Raw genomic sequence first — 20,959 nt, 5'->3', positions numbered from 1 at the left:
TAAGCAGAGCCTAGGCCGATTTCCATGACTTTTCCTTTTTTGAAAAATAATATTTAGAAATGGTTCAGGGCCCAGAAACTTTTTCCACATGCCATTTTTTTTTTCCCCTGCACTATATTTTAAGTAGATAGAAATAAAGCCTGCATTTCACAGACAAGAGGAAACGGTAAATACGCTTAGCATCAGTACGGAGGGGTCTTCCCTTACCCTCCTTGTGGGAGGATCGTAGACGGGGCTGGGCTGGACGCCTGTGTGCTTTCCCCCAAACCTACAAGGTCTACTGAGTTTGGGGCTGAGCAGGTAGGTATATCAGCATCACCTGTGGTTATTTTTTCCCTAAATAAATATCCCTTGCCCTGCCCCCTCCCCTGGACCTTGCAAAAAGCAGGTGGCAGTCCTCAGCAGTGGTTAGGGACATGAGCCCTGGACGCAGACTGGGCTCAATTCTAGCTCTGCAACTCACTCACTGGAAAGCCTTGGGTAAGTTAATTGGCTTCTTATACCTTAGTTTCTTCACCTGTACAACGGGAGGAGTTTACATTTCATGGGGCTGCTGTGAGTGTTGAAGAAGTTACTACCTATTAGGTATTTAGAACATTCCTGGGCACAAAGCAAAGTTCAATAACTTAACATGTCCCGAACCACCAATACCAAATATGTCCCCAAACTCTCGGTCCCATCTGCCTGATCCCAGATCTTCCACAGTCCCCCATCTCTGTGGATGATAGTTCAGTCCTTCCCATTGCTCCGGCCCCAAACCCTGGAGCCATTTCTGACTCCTCTTTCTCACACTCTGCACGCAACCATTAGCAAATCCCACCAACTCCAATCTGCAACCTATTCAGAGCCTGGCCACGTCTCACCACACCACCACTGCCACCCACGTCCAAGCCCCTGTCATCGTTTGTCCTGACTCTTGCAGTAGCCTCCTGTGACTCTCCTCTCCTGCAATCTCTTCTCCACACAGCCTCTAGAATAATCCTTTTATAACATTTAAGTCAGATTATGTTTCTCCTCTGCTTAAAACCCTCCCAAGGCTCCCCATCCTACTCAGAAGGAAAGCCAAGGTTTTACCAGGGCTGACAAAGTCCTAAGCGACGTGGCCCCACTACCCCCTGCTGCTGCCACTGCTTCTCCTCCCCCCGCTCGCTCTCTCCAGCCACACACTCGTCCTTGCCATTCCTTGAGCATGCCCAGTATGTTCCTGCCTCAGGGCCTTTGCATGTGCCCTTCCCTCTGCCCAGCACACTGTTCCCTCAGAAACATCATAGCTCCCTCGCTCCCTTCAGGCTCTGCTCAAATGTCACCTCATCGAGAGGCCCTCCTTGACCTCCCGTATGAAACTGAAACCTTTCAGTGCTTGCTATGCCCCTTTCTCTGCTTTATTTGCCTTTTGCCAGTTAATGTTATAAATCTTTGTTTCTTTGCTTTTTTCTCTCTCCTTCCTTCAAATGTGAACCCTAATATAGCAGCAGCTGAGTCCCTTTTCTCTGATGCTATATTCCTAGCCTCTAGAAACAGGCCTGGCACATAGTAGGTGCTTTATGACTGTTTATCAAATGGCTTTCTCCCTCACACCACTCTCATCCCCCTCTCACGTAGCTCCATGCTGCAGCCAAGACGATCTGCCTACAATGCAGATTTTACAGTGCTCCTCCACCACTCCAGAGCGACACGCGGTTCCCTTGCTGGGGGCAAAGCTACTATGTGACATGGAAGGCCTTTTGTGGCTTAAGCTCAACCCTCTCGCGGTTGGCGAACGCTGTGCTCCTGGAGCAGTAATGTGCATTGTTCCTGAGTGACCATCCTTTGCTCATGCTGTTCTTTCACCTTGGAATGCCCTTCCTTCCTTTCTGCACCTGTCAGACTCTCACTGTAGTGGGTTGAACGATGGTCTCCAAATGATATGTCCACCTGGAACCTGTAAATATGAACTTATTTGGAAAAATGGTCTTTGCAGGTATAATTAAGGTAAAGCTCTCAAGAGGAGATCATCCTGGATTGGGGTGGACCCTAAATCCAATGACAACTGTTCTTAGAAGGGCAAGGGAGGAGGCACAGAGGAGAAGACCCTGTGAAGACAGAGACGGAGACTGGAGCTTTGCAGCCACAAGCCAAGGAACGTCTGGAGCCACCAGGAGTTGGAAGAGGCAAGGAAGGATCCTTCCCTAGAGCCCTCGAAGGGAGCATGACCCTGCCAACACCTGGATTCTGGACATCTGGCCTCCAGCACTGTGCGAGAATACACTTCTGTTGTTTTAAGTCACCAAGTTTGTGGTAATTGGTCATGGCAGCCCTGGGAAACTAATATCTCACCCTTCAACACTGTTGTAGAGAGGCAGTCCTTGCTGGGCAGCCCTGTGGGGGCTCATACCGCCTTGCTATGCCAGCTGACCTGCTTCCCCAGCCAAAGCTCATGGGGCCAGGGATGGACTCCTGGCCCACGCTGGGCCAACTGGAGTGTCACAGGCATTGGAAACTGGGACCACAAGACCATTGGGCACTGTTGGGGGAGGTCATCTAGGCGCAGAGCTGGGCAGTGTGGGGTGAGAGGACCAGGACAGACGCTGGAGGCTGTGACGACTCTCTGGGTCCTGGGGGAAAGTTCTTGTTCTCTGTTCTAAAGGATTCCCTTGTATCCCACCACTATCCAGCCCCACTGCCCCTTTTTCTTGACCTGGCTTAAGCAGGTTTATTGTCCTTGTAACCAAATCAATCCTAAGCTAACAGCTGAGCTCTAGTGTCACCTTATCTCTGACCCGTCACCTGGAGAGAGAGGGCCCTGGTCTCTGGGCACCTCAGCTCTGTGCGCCCACCGACACTCATCACAGTGGTTTGCAGCGTGTGCCTGCTGGTCTCCCCAAGACTGGGCTCCTCCAGCCATGGGCCATCCTCATTCTGCATGTCCCCATGTCCCTGTTACCCACTGGGGTACAGAGTCTGGTGCCACAATGGATAAATTAATGAATAAAGGAATAGATGCCACTTGGCTCTTCCCACAAGGAACTTAACAGTCAAGGACTCACACACATACCGGGGGTGACATCCAAGTGGGTCGAAGGCAGCTCTGAGCCCAGGAGGGAGGAAAGGAGCCAGCAAGTAGACACTGCAGAAGTGGTGGTGTGGGTGATGACTGTCAAACAGGCAGAAGGCAGGGTGGAGCAGGGAGGATGTCCCAAGTGGGGCCTAGGCGTGGTCCGGAGGAGGGCGAGGCAGCACTTGAGGCATGTGCTAGAGGCCGGACTTGAGCTGAAGTTCCCAGGTGGGAGCTTTGAAGCAAGGGTCAGTGGGGCCAGTCCTGGGGCCTTTGGCAACTCAGCCACTTAGCTGACATCCAACCAGGCACTGTGCCCACTGCCGGCTGCACAGAGATGACAGACAGCAGGATTCAAAGACCAGACTGAAGCTCTTGAGAGGACAAGACTGTATCTGCTGTTCCAAGCACAGGAAACAGCCAGTGAATAACCAAAGCTTTTGTGGAGCCCCTCACAGTTTGGGAAGTGCTTTCTCACATGTTAATGATCATAGAGTCACGCGGTATAGTAAAAAAAATGACTGTTGTCGCTGCAGAAAGCTCAAGGTAAAGTCTTGCCCCACCATTTGGTGGCTGCACGACCTTCGGCTAATAACCTCCCTGAGCTTCAATGTCCTCCTCTGCAGAATAACAACAGCTAGTGCTTACCGAACACGTAATGTATGCCAGCTACTGTTGTAAGTGCTTTCGTATGTACCAATTTGTTTGATCTTCAAAAACAACCCTATAAAGCAGGTACTATTGTTACCCCATTTTACAGGTATGGAAATTGAGGCTCCAAGAGGCTAAGTAACTTTCCAAGTCACACAACTCCTCAGCAGAAGAGGTGAGATTCAAACCCGGTTCTTCTGGCTCCACAGTCCACGTTCTCAGCCACGATGCTGCGCTATAGGTGATGACAGCATTCCCACCTCAAAGGTTTTGGGAGAGCAATAGGCTTCAGATACACAAAACTGGTTAGAGGTTATTGGTAAATGTTGACAGTTGCTCTTATTTTGTCCAACGCACACCAAGAATAGTCGGCTGCTTTAGCAGATGCTGTTGACACCCTGGCATATTTCCCTGGCTTAGCTTGGAGGTCACCCACAGACAGTGACATGTCCCCCTGCCTGGGGGCATCTTCTGTCTGAGAGCTGTTTGTGCATCACACAGGGCAGGCCAGAGTGCAGGGGTGCTCACACCCCAGGAGCAACGTGGCATGTGAGCTGGTAGATAGACACCACGGCTTCCTCGCCGCTCAGTGGGACAGTTCTAAGGAATGTCCCCTGAGTCCCTCAGAGCATCCCCATAGGACTGAAGCCCAGCTGCCCACACAGTAACCATCATTAACACACCTCCTGTTGGCTTTCTCCTCACTCTGTCTCCCTCCCCAGCCCCCCACAGTGCTTCCCAAATAAACCATTTGCACCAAAACCCTTAGCTCAGGGTCTGTGTTGGAGGACCCAAACCAAGACAGGGATACAATTCAGATTTCAGAGAGAGAAAAAGAAGGGATAGGCTCCCTGAGGCTCGAGACTTTTCTGGGTAGATCCCACAAGGAGAACAGCAGTAGCGGCTGATACTGAAGGGGAGAATTCCCAGTAACTGGAAGAACGGACCGGGTCTCCTGGACACTGTTTCTCAACAGGGTAGCCCCTTAGCCCACACGTCCCCGACCCTTCAGAAAGGGTGGCCACCAAGGGATTCTGGCAAGAGCCCTGCTGCCTCTGGAGTGGATTACAGGAGCATTCCCGAAACACTAGGGCATGCGTGTAGAATAAACACAAATAAGCTCCCCTTGTCTAAATACACTGAGGTACAGTTTGATGAAGCAGTTTTCTTTTTCACGCCCCCTCCCACACGCCTCTCCTCAAAGGCCACGCTTGTTTGCTTACTCTCTTAATCCCAGGCCCCTTGCACCTTCAAAAGACCCCTTTGTGTCTGGGATGAAGTGGAGCTTTTCTGCCTTGTGGACACGATTTTCCAAATGAACCTCCAAACACAGAGGAGCCGGGATTATTAACAATAAGACAACATCGTGGTTTGGCTGGGGGGATGAAAGGAACAGGAGGTAGGAAGGAAAACAGAAGAAAGGATGAATTTTCAGCAGTTTCCTCCAGCCAAACAGTTTGCAATTCCACTGGGAAAGGATTCTCATGGAGAAAGAGACCAAAGAACATGCTGGGAAAGAGAAACCGCCTCAGCAGTGTGGCTTCTTCCCTTAACAGGTGGGTCATGAGCAAAGAGGGACAGGACACATTGAAAAGGACCAAGGCTGGCCAGCGTGATGGCACCGAGGGCTTTGTCACTTCCTAACGAGGGTGGCCAGGACTGGGCTCAGAAGCGTTCCTGCCATTTCATTCATAATGGAAACCGCACAGACACTAAGAACAGAGGCATCTGGTTGGACCCAGAGGGTCCGAGTGGGGAGAAGCTTTCAGAGAACACAGTTGGAACCAAAAATCAATGCAAGAATTACAAAAACTGGCCATAAAAGAATTTATTATTCAGAGCCCACTAAAGAAAAATCACGGGGGAAATCTGCATTGTGAAACATTCTGTTCCCTAATGGGTCCAGTCCTTCCTGTAAGGGGCAGGGTAACCCGTAGTCTAAATCTTGGCTGTGGTGGAAGGGACTCTCCCTAGCTCGGCCATGTCCCGGCTGCGTGACCTCGGGCAGATTACTTAACCTTTCTGTGTGCCTCAGTTTCCTCATCTGCAAATTAGGGCTGATGATCGTAACTACACGTATCTCAGGGAGTTGTCTGTAGGGATTAAATGAGTAAATACATAGAAATCACCTGGAAGAGCGTCTGGCCTACAGGAAGTGCCCGACACACGTTAGCTCTAATCACTCCAGAGCTTCAGCAACGATGACTCATCAGCACTGCAACAGTCTCACGGGTGCAACAAGGCAAAGTAGCATGCAAGCAGGTCAGACATGCAGAAGGATTCCCTGAGGCTAGGAGACTGCGTGCTTTGCACAAAGCCCAGTGACCAGCTTACCTGTGCGCAGCTTTCGCGGTGCGCAGACGGCTGCTGGCTGTGTGTGCCGCGTGTGCCGTGCGAACTCTGAGGTCCCCCGGGCATTCCCAAGTTCTCTCTGGCGCGGTGGTAGGAAGGTCCCGTTGGACTGAAGATCACAAGCGTGGCCGGAGCTGGGGCCTTGCCCTCGCAGGAGAAACGGCGCGGCCCTTCCCCACACTCAAAGGCAGCTCTTCCATCCGGCTGTGCCTACCGCTGTCAGAGGGTGGTGGCATCTGCCTCTGCCCTGGTCAGTGGCTGGGGTCTGGCCCTCCCGCCCCCCACCCCCAGGCGGAGGAGCATGTCGCAGGCACAGTTTATAACCGGAGGCCGGCAGCTCCGTGGTCTGTTTGTGCAGACAGTGCTGTGTACCAGACCCACCTGCCCTTGACAGTGGGGCCCCATCCCCCCCCTTAGCTGAAGACAGAGGCCCGGGCTTGGCTCTGCAGAGGCGTCTTCAGGGGTGAGAAATGGCCGCTGCCACTCCTCCACGCACCCCGGACAGAGGCACGCACCCCACAGCCCCATCCCCTTCAGCTAAAAATGCCCACTTGTTTAGACTTCCGCAGCTTGGGAATGAAGCCGGAATTAGAACAGAGACAAAGGGCTACTATCAGTAATTATTTCTGAAGTAACAAGCGACTAATTGGGACTGTTATTAAAAACCTCTACTGCAGGCAGTAACGAGGCTGCAGCTAACGAGGGTTTCCGCGCCGGGCTCTGCAGCCGCCGCACGGCTGTCCCCCTCGTCCCGGGCGGAGGGCTCCGTTCACGGGGGAAATAAACGGCTTCTTCACAGCCCTCCCAGAGATATGAGTCATAATTGAGATTTGTGCCCCTGGGCAGTCAGTGTGACGGGGGGCAGGGGGCAAGACCAGGCTCAAGTGTGAGAAGCTGCCACTCCTCTCAGGATGGTGACGTCCCGCCTGCAGAAATGGCTGGCGGATACCGTCAAGTTGGTGGGAGAAGAGCTGAAGTGACTCTTTTATAAGTAGGTTGTTGAGCAGATCTTATGTGTTAGGAGTCCAGGAGAAGCACGTGGACACGTTATTTCATTTGCTCTTCCTAGTGGCCTTGGGAAGGAGGTGTCCTCGGGAACTGTTTCATGGATGGGGGAAACTTGGCTCAGAGAGGCGAAGTTACCTGTGGGACCTCACCTGGCTACTGAGCAGAGGCGAGATGAACCAGAGTGGAGGGAGAAGCCAGAGTTTTCCAGAAGGAAAGGGAAAGTTGGGATCATGTTCTCATAAAGAGAGGCAGGTGGTGGAGTCAGTGGGGCCAGGCGAGGTGGGGCCACCTTCTAGCTGCCTGGTGAGCTTGTCTAGGCACCAAAGCGTTCTGTGCCTCAGTTTCTGCATCTGCAGAGGGGGTATGATCATCCTTATCTAGAGGGTTTGCTGTAAGGACCAGCCAACACGTTGCAGGTAGAGCACCAGCCCAGTGGTTGGAAAATGCTCAGCAAAGGCCCGTTACTACTCCAGATGCTGTTCCAGTGCTCTCAGAAGTAGCACTGTCTTTTGTTGGAACGCATGGTCTGAGCGTGGCAGAGGTTTTGCAATAGTGAAAGCTGTGGAAGTCTCAGCAAACAGTGTCTGTCTGCCTGTGTCCCTTGGGAAGGGGGCAAACAAACCCAGTGAGCTGGCTCTGCTCTGAGGCCACTGCCCTGGTGTCCGGGGCAGTGGGAGGCTGGCCAAGCTCCCAGACAGCCTGTCTCGGGCCTGGAGCAAGAGCCGTTGCCTCACCAGCTTGTAATGAACTGCGTCTCCATCCTGATTAGGGGAACAATCCTCACACAGAGATTCAGGGGAAGGAAGTGACAGCGTCGCTGGGGACAGGGCATAACCTTGCCTCCCAAGGAGGGGCTGGCTTCTGGAGGGGCTGGTGATTTGAAGGTCAGAGCCCAAGAGGGTCCCCATGCCCAGGGAGGAGGCTGAGCAAATCCCACCGGGGCAAATCTGGGTCAGAGTGGGAAACACTTGGGCCAGCCCAGACCTCCGTCTGCAAGGCTTGCAGGCAGCACCTCGGGGGCTCTGGTTTGCCAAGAAGGGCAAGCAAGGAAACCAAGCTTCCCTGGACACCTCCTGGGGACCAGCCCCCATGCCACCCCTATGACATCATCTCCATCATCCACGCTGTCTTGTACAGTAGAATGTTAGAGCACTGTCTTTACCGAATCTGTGAATTGCAGCCCATCACTGGCTATGAAATCAGTTTAGTGGGTGACTAATACCATTTTTAAAACATAATTTTTAAATTTTTAATTTTAGTTTTATTATTATTTTTATGTTTTTAGAGACAGGTCTCACTCTGTCGCCTAGGCTGCAGTGAAGTGGCATGATCATAACTCACTGTAGCCTTGAATTCCTGGGCTCAAGTGATCCTCCTGCCTCAGCCTCCGGAGTAGCTGGGACTACAGACACACGCCACCATGCCCAGCTATTTAAAAAAATATATTTTTGCAGAGACAAGTGTCTCGCTTTATTACACAGGCTAGTCTCAAACTCCTGCCCTCAAGCGATCCTCCCAGCTCAGCCAGAGTAGCGTGAGCCTCTCTGCCTGGCCAAACATAACATGATTTTTAAAAAACACAAAATTTCAGGGTACATCGCACATGGTAAGGATGAGTGTTGTTTTGTGAAAGTTTTGTTTCTTTAGTGTGTGCCTGCGAGTGCTTGGGAGCTGGCTCGTGATGTCAAACACATTTTCTACTGAGGGTTATGGTCAAGCATTCTTGAAAGCCACCGGATACGAACGCGGGGTCCGAAATCAGAGTGATTGCAGAACTTCGGGCAAGTTGTAAAACCTCTCTGTGGTTTTAGTAGTGCCCATGTCACTGAGCTGCTGCATGGAGTGAGGGAGTTAATAATGTGAAGTGCTTAGAGGGGCACAGGTGCTGCCAGCACCACCAGCGTCCCCTCAGCCGACCCTGAGGCCCCGTGCAGATCGACCACGCTCCGTCTCTGTCCTAACGATGCTCTCTGGCCAGGGTTACGTGCTTAGCCCAAGCACAGGGCAGGCCAAAAGTGCGGTGGAACACATGCTCAGGAGTGACCCTCCACCTGTGAGAGTGGGCGATGGACCGATACCACAGCCTCCTTACCCCGCCACGTAGATAGACTGTTTCTCAGTCTCTTGGGGGTGCCAGTGGGACTGACCTCCCGTGGCCCACAGAAACAACGTCTTCCCCATCTCTCTTCCTCACTCTCTCACGCTGCTTCCTGGAATCCCCTCCCATATGAACTTCCTGCACCTGTCTTGGGTGTTTAATCTTACTTTGGGTGAATTTAAGACAAGCAGATTCTGGCACACAGTAAGTGCTCAAAAGATGTTAGTTATTATTAATCTTGTTCATCTTGAAATAGGATACACATAAGTGCTTTATGTGCATCATATCATTTAATCCCCACTCCAAGCCAATAAGGTAGGAACTGTGATTGTACCCATTTCTCAGGTAAGAAAACTGAGGCTTAGAAAAGTGAAGCACCATATTCAAGGTTACACAGCTAGAAAGGGAAGAGCTCCATTCTAAACCCATGTATGTTACTGAAGCCCTTGTTCTCTACTTTGCACCCCATTTAATCTATATAACCACCCTGCCAGTTAGCTACTGTTGTTACTCCATTTTACAGATATGGAGACAGAAAGTCCAGGGAAGTAAAGCAATTCCCCAACTATTCACTGCCATGCTGGGACCAGCAACTGTCATTCTGACTCCTGTCTCTGTACTTCCCATGACAGGAGCAAGCTGCCTCCCAGAACCCTGGAAAGGGAAGGTAGGGGAGAAATCCCTTCCCTTAAGAAAAAGTCCCTGCAGTAGAAACTGGCCAGCTGCCATCAAACCTGCAGAACAGGAGAAAGGTAGGATTCAAGTGAAAAGAAGAGACAATTTTATCAGGCTTAATGGAAGTTCCAGAAAGATAGAAATCTGTTCTAATGCTTGTGCCTCAACTTCTCAGCCTGTTAAATGGGCTGATGACCCCGTATTAAGTCCGTCTACTCATTGCTGACCTTAACTTTTATCTCCCCTTCCTTATCTCCAATAACCCTACCATTCCACCAAGGTGCCAAAGGCACATGAGTGACAAGTATGCCATGTGCAGTACTAACTCTTTGTGCCTCAACTTCCTCTATTAAATCTATTAAATGGAGATAATCCTAGTATCCTCTTCATGGGCCGTTGTGAGGATTAAATGAGCTAATGTGCAAACCCCATAGCTGGCAAAGGACTCATATCTAGCATATATAAAGAGCACTCAAAACTCCACGTTAAAAAACCAAACAATCCAGCTAGAAGATGGACAAATGACAGGCAGAAACATTTTATTAAAGAAGATATACAGATGGCAAAAAAGCAGTGAAAATATGTTCAACATCACTAGTCATTAGGGAGATGCAGAGTGAGACCTTGGTAAGATGTTACTACATACCTATCAGAACAGCTAAAATAAAAAATAATGATAACACCAAATGCTTGCAAAGATGTAGGGAAACTGAACTGCTCATACATTGCTGGTAGAAATATAAAATGGTACAGCCACGCTGAGAAACAATTTGTTAAAAAAAAATTGAACATACACTTACCTATATAACACAATAATGTTACTCCTGGGCATTTATCCCAGCAAATATGAAGACTTATACTCACATAAAAATCTATACACAATTGTTTATGACAGTTTAATATGTCAGCAGAAAAACTGGAAACAACCCAGATGTCCTTCAATGGCTAAACCATGGTATATTGATGGCATATCCATGGAATACTACTCAGCATTAACAAGGGAAGGAACTATTGATACACAGCTTGAATGGATCTCAAAGGCATTATGCTGAGTGGAAAAAAGCTAATCTTAACAGGTCACATACTATGTCATTACATTTAGGTAACATTGTTGAAAGGACAAAATTTTGCAGATGGAAAACATACTGATGGTTGCCAGGGGTTAGGGGCGGTGGAAGGGAGAGGGTAGGTGTGACTATAAAAGCTTGTACAAGGGAGATCTTTAGTTCTGTATCTTGGTTGTGGTAGTGGTTACACAAATCTACACAAGTGAGAAAATGATACAGAACTATCACCATACATTGTACCAATGCCAATTTCCTGGTTCTGATATTGTACTATTATTATGTAAGATGTAACCACTGGAGAAAACTGGGAGGAAGGTACATGGGACCTCTCTGTACTATCTTTGCAACTTCCTGCAAATCTATATTTATTTCAAAATTTAAAAAAATTTTAAATGAACTACTTGTAAAGAGCTTAGAGTAGTGCCTGAATGAGCACTTCATATTAACTCTCATTACTATTATTTTATTTTCATTATTATTTCATATAAATCGTCTTAATGCTCACTGTAAACTTGTAAGAAAAGATTTTTTATCCTCATTTTACAGATGAGAATCCTGAGATTCAGACATATTAGATAACTAGTCTAAATTCACATACCCCAAACGACCTAGAAATTATAGCCCAAATCCATGGATTTCCCCGATATATTCAGGTATGAAGACCTGTAAGATGAAAATCTTTGCCCACATCAAGCTTTATAATAGTGGGAGCAATAAAAGATATAATTCAAACCCAAGTGGGATGTCACACATGGTGTGTAAGTGCTATGGGAGGACAGGAAAGGAAGGAGTAAAAAATTCCAACTGAGGAGACCTAGGAAGGCTTCCTAGAAGAGGTGGCATTTCGGATTGTTTTGAAGAATGAGTAGGAGCTCAGTAGGTGTGGAAGGGCCAGTGGGTCAGGAAAGGGCATTCCAGGCTGGGAGAACCTGATCATTAATAGGTTGGATTGCTTGCAGAACAGTGACAAGCCAGGGGAGGCTGAAGCAGTTGGCATGAGACCAGAGGCGGAAGCAGATGGAGGAAAAGCAGAGGGCAGTCAACGAAGAGAGACTCTGAATGATGGGCTGGGGATTGGCCCTCTCAGCTTTTGCTCATTGTGGCCTCCAACACCTGGCTTGGAAGCCGAGTAGCCAATGTCTAAAGTGCATTTGCAATTAGGACAGTGTACCCAACAAGGGTTAGTGGAAAGTTGGGCAGAACACCCCCAATGGGTCCTCGGGTCCCAGGAGGCAAAGAGACCTTTCATTTCAGGACCTCAAGATCAAGTTTTTCAGGGTCCTCGTAAGGCTTAGCTCCAGCAGATCCTGAAGGCAAACCCTTGTCTTTGGTGGGTTCTAGGGTCCCACGATAGTTGTTCTGGACTTTGGAACTTTATCTTTCAACAGTTAAGTCCCACAAAAGTCCCGAACCCTATCACACTTATACTTACTGATCTTCCCTCTCAAACAATAACCTCTGCATGGTCAGGATTCATGTCTGTTTGGGGCTTCGTTGAATCCAGCTTGGAGTAGGCTACATAGAGGTGTCCATATTCAATTCCCTTTGATCAATCCAACACTGATTTGTTGAGCACCTGTTAAACTCAGACCCTGTGCTAAGAATCAGAGGTGAGAAAATAAAACACAGTTCCTTAGTGGAGAAGAACAGACAACCCTTGTGTGTCACACACAGGCAATGGCGGTGCCTGACCATCTAGAGACAAAGGAATGGGAAGCTACTCCAGACTATGACAAAGACACTCACATCTGCCTAACTTACCCTAAAAACTGTGGAGGTGAAGCCTCATTCTCAAGGAGATCGGGCACTGTGGGCCATGGTGCCCAGAAATTGTTAAAGAGGCTAAATTGAGACACAGGTTATGCGTCCGCCACAGCAAATGTATGGTAGTGGTGACAATGAGACCTGCAACATTTTTGCTAATGTCATGAGTGAAAACTGGATGCAACACAACTTCAATATTAGAAACGCATTAAGGAATAATACATTTTTTGCTCTTTAGCCAAAATAGTGATGTACTTTCTACAATTCAACTTCTAGGGCCCCAAAGTGAATTATTGGAAGACCTGGATCCCGAAGATTCTAGGCTGGAAATTTTTTAAGTATTTCCTCAGGATGTCTGTATGTAAGTGGAGATAAAAGAAACCGAACCAAGAAAACTGTGATAAGGCTGTCTGACACAACCACTGCGCATTAAAGCACGGGTCCTTCTAAACAGGCCTATCTGGGAGATAAATCTTGACTTAAACTTTGGAGGAGCTAAGGTGACCCTGGGCAGTGGAATAAATCACAACATGTAAAATTCCTTAAATAAAAATTTATTGACTTAAAAAAAACCCGTAAAGGTGATGTTTGCAGTTGGGGGGATTTTATAGTCAGGATCGTTGCTCGAGTAACTTCCTCACCTCTGCTTGTCGGCTGGGTTTGCCTTTGCCAGGCTCTCCCCCCGGGCCTGGCTCAACTGATGCTTTTGGAAAATGGATTTGAGCTGTAAAAGACAGCTTTTCCAGATGTACACTCAAGCTTCGGGAGGAAGAATTGGGTTAAAAGGAGCAACTGAGAGGGACCTCAGGGATCCTCTGGGATAACTGCTGTCAATCTGGGTTTTCTGAAGCCTGAGGGTCCCGCAGAGGGGCCTGGGAGGCAGCCCTGGGGAGGGGGATGCTGAGGGTCTGGGCTCGGGGTCTCTATGTGCTTCAGCCAGAAGAGCTCAATGTGATCTTTTTTACACTTTGAAGTTGAAAATATGCTGGAAGAAAGGCTCCAAGGTCTAAGGTTTGGAACCCACTAAGCTAGTCCAATACCACCATCCTATAATAATAATAATAATTTTTCTAGTAGCTGATTTTGAGTGTTTAGTATGTTCTAGACACTGTTAAAAGTGCTTTAACATGCACTATCTCATCTAATCCTTGCAGTAACTCTAAAATGTAGGTACTGTTATTATCTCCATTTTACAGAGGAAAAAACTTGGGCACAGAGGTTAAGCATTTGGCCAGTGCACACAGATCGCAAGTGCTGGAGCCTGGTGGTGAGCCCACGCGGCTGGCTGCTGAGCCGGCACAGCTTATACCGCACGGTACTGAGGACGCTGAGGCCCAGAGAGAGGCAGTGACTTTCCCCAGGCCCCACAGTGGGCTCAGGGGCAGAGCCGGGAATGGAATCCAGCCCTGTGATCCTTCTCCGGTGTGTCTTCCTTCTCCATCCTCCAGTGTGCCCCCTACGACTGACTCACACATGGCTTTAAATAGCCCATCCCTTGGATAGGAAGCATCCGTGCTCCCATCCTGGGAGCGGCCGAAGGAGATGGAGCTACAGCCGATCTGCTTCTGGGAGCCCTGTCCCGAATGCTCTCTTGGCCTGCAGCCTCACTTCCCACCCCCTGCTCCAGGTAAAGCGGGGGGCCCTTCACAGTCCGCACTCTCTGTCCAGCCTCACCTACACACGCTCTGGCTATTGCAGGTGTGTATGTGCCCTATCCACCGCCATGCTGTTCCCTCTGCTGGGAATGCCCTTCCTGCCTTGTCAGCCTGGCACACTCCTCCTCAGACGTCCCCTGACCTCTCTTCCACTCAGAAGAGATCACACCCTCCCCAGCACTCTCATGTCTCAGCACAGATCGCCCTGTACTACAACCATGGATTGACTTCACTTCCTTGATTAAAAGCAAGGCAGGTGGCCCCATTTTTACTTTAGTACAATCAGGATAATTCTTACAATTGTGCTTCTGGCTAACTTGGGAGTATTTCTTGCTTCCGGAAACACTGTTATTTAACTGATAAAGTGTTCTGTAATTGATGTCATCTTAGGATCCAGGAAATACGGGACTTCTCTGTCTCCCTCCAGTCGGCCAGTTAAATTGGGTTGGGGGCCACGACTTGGTGTCTCTGGCCCCCCAATGCCAGCACAGAGGAGGAACCCAGAGGTGGCAGGTCATGGTGCTTAGGGCCTGGATGGCACCCTTTGTGCCCCAGTCTTTATGAAGGCATCCTGGAGGCCTAGGAGAGCCTCCAGCTGTCTACCCATTGCCCGTTAAGTTCATGCAACTACCTCACAGTACATGCCTTGGATAGAAACATGGCATGGGTACAGCATGGCTCCTCTTTTGCCTTCTAATCTGGCACAAATGAGATTGGCTTAGCTCATCAGGAAGCATGTCAGTCTCAGATTCCAAATCACATCATACCCTGTGCTATGTCTCCATCCTTTACTCTCAGAAGTAGCCACGGTAGCTGACCAGTCCCTAGCTTTTAGCTCTCTTAAATTCTCTATTTCCAAGAGAATATTCCAGCAGACCCTCTACCATTTTCTGGACCTTCTCTTTTTGGCTCCAACCACCTCCTTTGATCTTCAAACCTAAATCTCCAATGGCAGTTGCCTCCCACTTCTCCTCTTTGGGCCTCACCCTTATGTATAACCATGATGCTCTTAGATTTGACAAGATCTAGCAAGTTACAGAGGATTTTGCTTGCCATTTGCCTATGGCAGACATTACTAATCAATCACAGCATGCTTTCCCTCAGAATCCAACTCCAGGCAGCCACTGTCAGGAGGGTTGACCCATGAGCTGGGTCATTTTTACAGCTGTAGGCTCAGATGCCTTCTAATGGAAGTTCTAATCAGAAATCTCATGGACCCTTGGGTACAACATCCATACACCAGACTGTTTGGGGTAGTCCCAAATTTATATAATTTTTAAATTGTTCTTCAATAAAAGCAATTTGTAAATTGGATAAGTAACTAAAAGTGCATGGATTTTGAGGGGGAATATTTGACCAACTCTTGGATTCTGTCTGGGTCCAACAGCTACACTTTGAAGTGGCCTGAAATAGTTGACCAGGAATCTGGCCTTTCTTTCGGGTGGTCCAAGTCAGGGAATGAGGGACTAGAAGGTGGGAATAGAGGTGAGATATTCATTCATTAATTCCTTCCATAAACATTTACTGAGCGCCTACTGCATGCCTGGCACTGCTCTAAGGGCAGGGGATTCACCGACAAAGATAGTGACAGCTCTCACCGTCCAGCAGGTGCTAGACACAATGGCACTCTATCTGCACATTGCATTCTATCTATTATGGCCTCAGTTTTGATACATGTCCCTTTGTATAACTAATTAGCCTCCAGAATCTATGCTCTCCCTTTCTTGGTATAGCAGAGCCATAAGATGGAACAAGCCTGGATTCCTAAATCATTGGATGGAGAAGAGTCATCACCGACCAGAAATGTCAGCTACAGACTATTATGTGAATGAGAACTAAAGTTTTATTGTGTTTGAGCCTTTATACATTGTGGGATCTTTTTGTTATAGAAGCTCACATTGCCCTAACTAACACATTTTCTGTGCGAAGTCAGTCTCATTGTGACTTTGGTCCAGATATATATCTTTGTAGCTCCACTGCCTACCTTCAAAAAAGTTCTTGGATTTGGGTACCCAAAGGAAAGAGTTTTCTATGAAAGGGAATAAAAAGCCCAGATAAAACAAACTTTCAAAATTTGAGAGAAAATTGTAATAACGCTTCCCCCCAAAAATCCCAAGCACCATTTTCCTTTCTGGGGAAATCAATCTGGGTGCAGGACAATCTTTTAAGCAGCCAGAAGCCCTTTGTCTGGGTGTCGGTACCAACTGGTTGTGGCTCTCTGAGGGTGCAGGCCCAGTAACAACCACCTGGCAAAGAGAAATTAGCAAGTGATGGAAGCCCAGCTCCCAAGCTGGGTCAACAGCATGAGTCAGAGTGCCACGGAAATAAATAAATCCCATTCATAAATTTCCCCTCACCCCAGTAAAGAGCTTTCAAGGTCATAAAGTCTGCATAAAGCCAGAAGACCTACAATTGTCCAATTAGAGGTTTTATCCAGGAAAACACATATTTTCAAAGACACTGTTTGTTCCCTATGCCTGAGGTATAGCTGGGCTGGTTTGGCGTGGTGAGCCTCTGGGTTTTATAGCACTTTCCACTTCAGTGAGACAGGACAGAGGCCTTCTCACAGCCTCCTGTCCCCAAGGTGTGTTCCACGGGGGGCCTAGAGCTGCCCAAAGCCAACCATTCCCAGGATAAGTCAGGAAAAGCTGGAATGTACCTAAACCAGATCATCTGGGAGGGGAGTACAACTAACATTTACTGAGTGCTTACTATTTACTCTTACCGAGTGCCAGGTCCTACTCTAAGTACCTAACACATAGCATTGCATTCCATCTTTATTACTACCCTGCAAGGGAGGATCTCTTTCCCGCCCATCTTTCAGAGGAGACAAGTGAGGACTGGAGAGGTAGACCAACATGCTCAAGGTTGTACAGCTCAGTGAGTAGCAGGACCAAGATTTGAACTCAGGTCTAGTGATTCTAAAATACTTTAACCTCTATACTCCATTGCCACCCGTGATCCCAGGGTCCCTTATCCTCTGGCTGTCCAGCCACTTGAGCTGTGCTGGGAAGGACAAAGGGATGGAGACCGAGAGAGGTCATGTCATTACCAGTGGGGACCAGCAAGGGGAACCAGGCCTGGGACAGAATTCCCAATATTTGCTAGGAACTGTGCTAAGTGTTTTACTTAAATTTTCATGTTGAATCCTTGTAACAGTTCTGCAAAATGAGTCTTGTTGTATCCATTTGACATCTGAGACAACTGAGGCTCAGAGAGGTTAAGAACTTTCCCAAGGTCACACAGCTCAGAAGTGGTGGACAGCCAGCCTGAATAGAGCCCTTGCCCAGAAACATTATGCCAGCCACTGAGCTTACCCACCTAAGTACGTGTCACATGGTTTTTGTTCTTGGGAGGGATATCTTTTCTGTCCAATTCTGACTCTATTCTACACATTCCATTGGTAACTTCCCTCATAGTCCTGGATGTGAAACTTCCACACTCACGTTGATTTTTAGGCCACTTACTAGCTGAGTAACCTTAAGTGTGGCCTTAGACCTCTGGGGTGGGGGGCGGGGAAATGGTTTCTGCTCTCTGGGACTCACCGTCTAGACCAGTGGTTGTCAAACTTTTCTTGTAAAGGGCCAGAGAGTAGATATTTTAAGCTTTGGTGGCCATCCAGTCTCTGCATGGCTACTCAACCCTGCTATTGTCGTGCAAAAGCAGCCATAGATAATACATAAATCAATGCCTATAGCCAGACCACCCCCAACCATCTAGATGGTCAAAATATTCCACAAATAAGTGCTAAATTCCCATCGTGTAAGTGCTACAAAGGGGAAGTGTCAGGGAGAGTGTATACCAGGAGGATCTGGTCTCAGGGGGGATGGTGGCTCGGTCAAGGTCACGGCCTGAGTCAGGAGTCCGGGCCTCCTGCCCTCCCCTTAGGACTCACCCCCTGCATGTGTGGCCTCCTTGGTCACCAGGGAATCTCCTCCAGAAGTTGATGTCCCTTCTAGAAGCTCAATGACAATGGGCAGCACTGAGAGAGCCACCCAGGAGATCCACAACGGCCTGGTTTGACCTCTGGTGGGGCCGAGAGGATCCCACTGGCAAATCCCTGGCTCATTTCTCTCCGGCAGGGTCTGGCTTGCAGCATCTCCTGGAAGCCGCTAACAGCGGCACACACAGCGTTAATTTATGAAAATCTCAGCTTGCAAAAGCCCCGCTCACTCGCAGCAGAGCCCGAGGAGGCCGAGGCAGGCAGCACCAGAGATGCGTGAACTGCTATTTGCTTCTGTTGCAGCCACAAAAGGAAATGCTGGCGAGGTCTTCAGAGAAGGGGCGGTTGGTGGGGAGGGGACGCTGCTGGCTTTAACAGCGGGAATACGAGTCATTTGTCTTATTGTAAAATAGATGTGTGTTTGGACGCAGAAAATGCTCTGGATCCTTTCTTTCCTCCCCTTGCAGGCATGAAAAGCCTTGAGCAAAACAAAATGCTGCTGATTTTGAGTCTATTTTGGGCGCCTGCTGCTGATTATCTGCTTCCGAGGCCTGTGCACACGCTGCCTCCTCTAAGAACGGTTTTAACAAATTGGAGCGGGAATGAATGAGCATCTTGCTTCTGCCGCTGCTGCCACCGTCAGAGCAGAAAGCAGCCCCCAAAGGCAAGGCCTGGCCCACGGCTGCCCAGTTCTTCCCTCTCTCCCCAGATGCCCACCCGCCCTACTCCCCCGGCCCCTCGGCGCTTGCTGGCGCCCAAGTTGCGCTGCCCACCCCGTGCCAGGAAGCTATTTACCAAAGGAAATAACTCTGATAAAGGGGATAAAAATAGCCAGCCATGATGGAAAACATTTTGCTGAGAGATCTGTTGACAAGAGGGGAAATAGAGCTGTGAAAAAGACAGGTGGTGAAGGACGCAGAGGGAGAGGCAGCCAGACGGTGAGTCCGGGGAGCCCAGGAGAAGCCGGGTCCGGGCCCAGCGGCCAGGGCGGCAGCCACACAATGGCTGGGCCTGCGTGGCGGATCCTCCCTCTCTGTTGGTGGCTCCAACCTCGTGGCATTTCACCCAGTCTTAGAAAATTGCAGGAGGGCGAGACGGCGAGTGTCTTCATCGGCTGGGTGTCTGAGGATGGATATCTGAAAAGCAGCCCCAAGGAAGGAGCACATAGAGTGTAGGGTAGAGGTTAACCAAACACTTGGCTTTTGGAGTTCAAGTTCTAGCTCTGCCACTTACTCGCACACTGACCTTGGACGAGCCTCTTAACCTCTCTGAGCCTCAGTTTCCTGTGGTTAATAGTCCTAGACCCATGTCATAGGGCTATGGTGATAATCCATGCATGCTATTTACCAACATGACATTATTCAGGTCATGAAGCCTTTTACAAACGTGGATTAAGGGCTTTCTGTGTGCCAGGCACTGTCCCGGGCACCCAGGGATTCCTTAGTGAGGAAGACAATTCCTGCTCTAAGATACTTTAATTCTCAGTAAATGCAGCAGAGAAGGGAGAGCTGTCCTTAGGAATATAAACCAGCACTGCCCACCCTGAAACAGCCAAATTGAAGGACCCCAGACCACCATTCCTGGGCCACAGGGACATTCAATCCTGTGTATCTGCTATGCACTGCGTACTGGAGCCGGCACGATGAGGAAGGCTCAGTATGCTCTTTGGAAACACACAGCCTGGTAGGGAAGACCGGGAGGAAAACAGATCTGTGTTATTCAGCATGGAAAGGACCCTAATAGAGTTAGGGTTAAGAGCTCTCTTTTGGGAGCAGCGGATCTTTGAGATTTCCAGGCACCAGAGTGTGCAGGACTTCACAACAAGCTAAATATATACAAGTTAATCCTATTCGTGTATTTGTGTAAATTAATAAGCAGCAATGATATATTGTAGCAATTTCTAAATAATATCCCCAAATAACTATCTCAATACACAGAAATATAACAGTGGTTATTTCTACAATGGTGGAATTATGGGTGATTTGTATTTTCCCCCAAATCTTCTATAAGTAGTATGCATTATTTTTATAATAGAAAAACAAACAAATAGAACATGAATAAGAAGAGGGCTGTCCCCAAATACCCTGCAGATAGGAAGTCTTGTTCTCTGGACTTGAATTCTATTGAGAGCCTCTGTGTGTCTCCAGGGATGTATTGAGTCATCAAAAATTTGAAGTAGCTTGAAAATAGAAGGTTTTGCATCAGAATGTGGTATGGCTGCCCAGGCTCTGGCCGAGTGGGTCTGATCTTCTACCCCCTTTCTCTGTGGACAGGATTGGAAAGTAATGTGCTAACTTGGGTGGGAGTGTAGACAGAGAGGAACCTACTCCACAGGGACTGTGTGCCAAGGGCACTTACACTTGGATTTGAGCACTTGCTCTGCCGTATTCTAGTGTGAGATCTCGGGCCAGTCATTTCCCTTCCTTGAGACTCAGTTTCCTCATTATATCTGACTTAAAGAAGCCTTCTTGGACCATCCCCGGCTCAACTGGTCACCTCTCATTAGAGTTCGCACCCAGATCTGCTCACCCCTCGGTGTTACAATGGTCTCTAGGCTAAGAGCAACTTAAGAGTAAGGCACATACCTTATCCACAGCTGTGACCCCTTCACCTCTCACGGTGCCTTGTACAGAATGGTCCTCAATACACATTCACTGAATGAACGGATGCATGAATGAGTGAAGAAATGCCAAGTTGTGCTACGCCCTGGAG

The 20,959-nt window shown here is 48.7% G+C and overlaps 1 protein-coding gene and 1 non-coding gene across 2 annotated transcripts in view; one reads left to right on the top strand and one right to left on the bottom strand.

The window, feature by feature from the left end:
• Window positions 1-20,959, bottom strand: part of NAV2 (neuron navigator 2) — a 691,715-nt gene that overhangs the window by 463,724 nt on the left and 207,032 nt on the right. The window lies entirely within an intron of this gene.
• LOC138385610 (small nucleolar RNA SNORA1) lies at window positions 12,667-12,801 on the top strand. The gene has a single exon (XR_011233830.1). It is a non-coding gene; the product is annotated as a small nucleolar RNA SNORA1 (small nucleolar RNA).

The sequence above is a fragment of the Eulemur rufifrons genome, chromosome 6 (assembly GCF_041146395.1).
Source record: "Eulemur rufifrons isolate Redbay chromosome 6, OSU_ERuf_1, whole genome shotgun sequence".
In the NCBI taxonomy this organism is placed as follows: domain Eukaryota; kingdom Metazoa; phylum Chordata; class Mammalia; order Primates; family Lemuridae; genus Eulemur; species Eulemur rufifrons.
This window is presented reverse-complemented; position numbering and strand designations above follow the sequence as displayed.